The sequence below is a fragment of the Lathyrus oleraceus genome, chromosome 7 (genome assembly GCF_024323335.1).
Source record: "Lathyrus oleraceus cultivar Zhongwan6 chromosome 7, CAAS_Psat_ZW6_1.0, whole genome shotgun sequence".
Classification (NCBI taxonomy): Eukaryota; Viridiplantae; Streptophyta; class Magnoliopsida; order Fabales; family Fabaceae; genus Lathyrus; species Lathyrus oleraceus.
This window is the reverse complement of record NC_066585.1, coordinates 381177681-381182988: the sequence shown is the minus strand read 5'-3', so window position 1 is coordinate 381182988 and position 5308 is coordinate 381177681. Positions and strand designations below refer to the sequence as shown.

The 5308-nt window shown below is 40.2% G+C and overlaps 1 non-coding gene across 1 annotated transcript; it reads left to right on the top strand.

The window, feature by feature from the left end:
• Positions 1 to 4144: 4144 nt before the first annotated feature.
• On the top strand, positions 4145 to 4216 carry TRNAN-AUU (transfer RNA asparagine (anticodon AUU)). Its single transcript has one exon. It is a non-coding gene; the product is annotated as a tRNA-Asn (tRNA).
• Positions 4217 to 5308: the final 1092 nt, after the last annotated feature.

The window sequence follows — 5308 nt, the reverse complement described above, 5'->3', positions numbered from 1 at the left end:
AACACAGAAACACGCAGAGACGGACGGACACCAAGACGGAGAGACCCAGACGAAGGACGGAAACCCTGGTGCAAAAACCCTGCTAACCTGAAGACAGCCCCTCCGTGCCGAAACTACCGCCGCCTCCAAGCAATCAGTCCCTTTCAGTATCGCAATTGCACACAGGTTTGCGTATCATCGCTGTTTTACGTTCCCAATTGATATTCTTTACACACATGATGCATTTCGATTAAAGTTTTGATATGTGATTTGATTTCGTATGTGAATCTAAGTATGAACATCCTGTATATTTGTCTATGCTATGCCTGTGATCAAATGCCATAAGAGTGCAGGTTTTCGGAAGTCGTGCTGCTGCCAAACTCCAAACCCGTGGCCGCTCGCTAGCACGTCGCTAAGCGAGCCTGCAGCGAGCCTTCGCTGAGCCTTCGCTAGGCGAAGCAGAGGCGAACGGGATAGTGGCTGCTTTGTCTCTTTGCTGTTCTATCTTATATTTATCTAATCATGATTCTGCATCATTTGGCCTGAACTCATGACTGTTATGTGTATTTTATGGTGCAATTGTCAAATCATATTTTATCTCAATGCTCTAACCCGTATGTTGCATGGTGTAAAGGCTAGCATACTTCCAAAGAAACAGCCGGCTAGGCATGCCGCTTTAGGTGTGGACACTTTTGAGGAGATGGTTTTGGATGACCTAATTTTAATGTGGAAATTCATCTTGCATCACCAAGCTTGATTTTTAATGTATTGATTTCATCGATTTAATGTGGACCTAATTACTTAATTGATTACGTTTAATTAATTGTTAAAATATGAACTTTAAATAAATAATCTCGGACCTCTCTCTTTGTTACCCCACGATTACGTAATACGGTCATGTCCCGCAAATGTGGGGATACACTTAGCAATGGCCCCTCGGTTAAATCATCATAAAATAAATCATGGTCCCTCGGATGTTGCCTTCGAAAGTACGATTTTGTCCCTCGATGACCCTTCACTGTAGCCTATGGCTAAATGATGATAGTCCCTTCGGATGCTAAGGTATCCTCACTACTGTTGCCTTCGATGACCAGCCGATGACCCTACGATGACCCCTCTACATCCCAAGGATAAAACTACTTACTTCTCAATAGTAAGGACAGTTTTACCCTCACAAGGATAGGAAATACAGTAAAGACCCCGGACAGGTATAACCCTTAATTGCTCATTCATAATCTAAAATATTTTTCCCACCTTACACATTTCAAACATCCTTTTGGAGAATCACTACTTAGCATACATCCGTACTAGGATCATTGCTGAGTTATATTTTTCTAAACAACTTTCAAAACTAAACGAGATAACCACTTTGTATACATTCATACAAGAATCATTACAAAGTTAAATTCTCCTTTTCAAAACATTTTCTACACATTTTTCAAACACTTGTTCAAATGAGAAAAACATAAATGATTGAGCAATTAAGAGCACCATGGATAACCATGGATACAAAGGGTGCTAACACCTTCCCTTTGTATAATGTACCTCCCGAACCCAGAATCTAAATTAAGGTCTTTCCTGTTCTTTTCCACCTTTCCTTATTGGATAAAAGAAAAGTCGGTGGCGACTCTTGCTAACCGCGACATTGCGATTAAAAACACATAAAAGTCAGTTCACCGTATGACAAAGACTGATTGAGATTTTTAATTAGCTGCAATAAAAGAATACGCTCTTTTGATAGAGAAGTGAATGACTCCGATCTGCAGATAAGAATAAAGATAACCTTGAAAGGAGTCTTCTTAGCTTGAAAGAGGCCTTGAAGAAGTGAAAGAGAGAAGATTGAGTAGTCGAGTGAATATCCTTTGCTATTGAATTTGAAGAAGTTGCGGCTCTTTCAATAATATCTTGGACTGGGATACTAAGCAAGAGAGCCAAAGGGACGAAACAAGATATAGATAACTGGATCAGTCTGGCTACAAGACCTTGAAAAGGGAATAATCCATGGGACTTATTTTTTAGTTAGAGCTTTAAATTTATTGGTCAGTCATAGTTGCATCTATAGCCGATAGACTAGGTCTATAGGGCATGCCCCTGAGATGTAGAAGGACTGGTCTTTTCTTATTTTAGGAAGGTAGAAGGCGCTGCCCTATATGTGCCTGCTCGCTTGAGTGACTCTCAGTCATTATAAATAGATAGAAAGAGCATGAAACTATATTGTCTTACTGGATCTGCTCTATGGATATGGAATTGAAATCCTCTTTCCGATTCCTTACGAATAAAGTCTGACTCTATCTGCTCAATAGCGAAGGGATTTGGGTAAAAGGTGTACGACTTAGTAGGAGAGGTTCTGAAAGAGTTAAGGTAGTATGTCTTTCTTTTCCTTTTGATTGAGATGAACTCCTCTCTATTTATGGGACGAGGTATGACTAAAATAGGAGAGGTGTCCTTCCTACCTAAGACCAAACCTAGTTGATTAGTCTTTCTTCTATGATCTGGGAATGGAAATTGGAAGGCTAGTTCATGGACTATTTTTTGGGCATTGATCCAAGGTCTTGTGGCATATCATCTTTCATATGTAGGTTTTTCCCAATCCTCACAATGGTCTTTCGATTGTTCCACCAATGCTATTGGAGCACTCTTGATGCCCAAAGTCTTATGGGAGATGACTCTTAACAGTTTACACTCATAATGAAAATGAATGCATCCCTTATTTGCCCTGGCTTGGTTAAGCCCAGAAGCGAAAACAAGGAAATCAGTACCGAAGACTCCTCCGATATAGGCTGGCTCTTTAGTGCGATTCTCCTCTTCCTTAGATATAAATTCTAGTTAGATCCACTAGGTAAATAAAGGAACTACCAAGGTCAAACACATATCGCAATCTTGCATCTACCTTTACCTTACCCATAGAAAGCCTTCGCACAGATTTCCTTCCTACGTTTTTAGCGGAGAGAAAAGAATAGTCTAATTAGTAGTCCTACATAAGCCAAAGTCAATCCTATAGATTAGAAATGGTAACCTATAATATTATATGCATATCCTAACCAGGGAATATGCGCAGAAAAAAGCACCTCTTTTCACTTTATCACTGGATTGCGAACTTACTGATCCTTTTGATGAGAATGCCATTACTCTTACTTACTATCTTCAAAGCCGTCTATTGGCGTGTATGGATCAGGTGAATCGCTTAGCTAGATATGTCCTTAAGCGATATATCATTAACTGCTTAGTTCCAGATAAGAAGGGATAAGCACGAAAAACCCTAGCTTTCTGTCGATCCTTAGCTCCAACTTGCGTCAGATCCTTTTGCGCCTTACTCTGCTGGATGGAAAGAGGATGCAAGAGAACTCTCAATGGATGCAAGTTGAACTGCCGTTGAACTATATGGATAGCAACCTGGATGGAGATATCTTCACATTTTTTTCAAGCCGCTTGCCAGTAAGAAAAAGAGACAACTACTAGACACTACGGGGACTGTAAGCTATCTAGCAGATTTGGCTTGTTGAACGAAACTCAAACTAGAGATATTAAATGACCCAGGGGACTGGACCTCTATATGTAGCACTGTATGTAAGAAAAAAGTCGTAGAATAGAATAGATAAGCAAATCAACACTTAGCACTCCAACTAATGTCCTTAAGATTGTTGCAATTGGTACAACAACTTCTCAGGGGATTTAATCAAGAAAAGTGGATTATGGGCTATGCTAAACCTTTTCCTTTTCTTTTGCTGACCGTAAGTATTTGATGTCCAGACTGGATAAACATCTAAAAGCTTATTCTTTGCATTTGCTTTGGGATTTATCCCCTGCGCATTTTGAAAGTAAGTGCCACAGTCTCCTCTCTGGCTCATTACAAGTATTCAACTCTAGCCTCTCTGCATGAATCCCATTTTGCCTCACTTGCATGCAAGTCTTCAGAAAAAGATGGTCCTGACCTATTAGGAAAGGGGAAAGCAACGAGAATATTTCTACCTTCACGGGTGAACCTGGGAATAAAGAAACTAGCATTTCCCTTCACTCATACGTGCGCAGAGTCACGAGCTCTTCATGGATAGAAGATAAAGATTTGGGTAAACCTCATCAACTCCATTGAAGAACCTTTTTTTTGTTTGGTCATAGGTTGGTGTCCAAAGAATTAGGCTCGTCTTCCTTAACTTAAGTCCGTTGTTCCTTAGTAGCTCAATGGTAGAGCGGTCAACTATTAATTAACTGGTCGTAGGTTCAAATCCTACTTGGGGAGAATTTTTAGTTATCGCTTTTATGACCTAGCAACCCCAGTCCCTCCCCTTTCTAAACTAGCAGAATCGTGGGATATCAAAAGTGGGAAGTTTGTTGTGTTTTTTTTTCTATTTCTTACTCCCTTTTTTAGTTGAGGAACATGGCTCGTTCATTCATTCACTTGCTCATGAACTCGCAGTTTCGCCAGAAGCGACTAGGGGGGAGCTGTCGTAGAAGCTTTTCCCTTTGTAAAGAGATTGTTATGAACTTACTAAATGACTAGCGGAATGCTAGATAAGCTAAAAAATAGTATTAGTTCCCAAAATAAGCTTTATTTCAGGTTTTTTCCCTCCTTCTTAGAACCGATGCCTCGGCTCGCGAAGGGGAGAGTGGCCGAGTGGTCAAAAGCGAAAAACTATATATCTATTGAAGTTTTTCTAAGTAGGTTCGAATCCTGCCCCTTGTAATACCCCAAAATTTACCCTTCATTTTTCCTGGAAGCACGGGATTATGTTTTACACTTCATTAGCATCATATTAGGTCATACTCATTGCATACTGCATTAGTGACATGGAGATCAGGTTTTGATCGATCACTCCTTAACAGAAGGAGCCCACACAAAATAGGATTGAGAATTGGACTTCATTTTCTAAGTATACAAGTCTCAAGGGTCTCAGGGGGGGTCCAAGTATCTTATTATGGTCCTCAGTTCATCAGTGAAGGATTCAAGGCTATCAGAGTGTTCATCTGGATTTATACAGAAATTAGGGTTTCATGGCTACCTGCAACAGGAAATGTTTGTTTGGAAGTAGAGGAGCTCATCCATGTCATGATTAGAGAGGCATCTTGGCCTAGGAAGATTCACAATCATCGCATAAAGATCCATTGGCAATCAGTGCAATCAGTTCCTGATCATTTTGCCCTAAAACTAGGGTTTGGTATAAAACCAGTTTATTTCTGATTCTTTGGGTGAAACTATTTTCCATGGCCCTCCATATGTCCACAAGGGTCTACATAGAAAAAATCACCTCTTTATTTGAGCTTGAAGTGCTTCAATTGATCAATGGAATCGGGAATCAGACAGTTTGGGAAAAGTCAACTGTGGGGCCAGAAA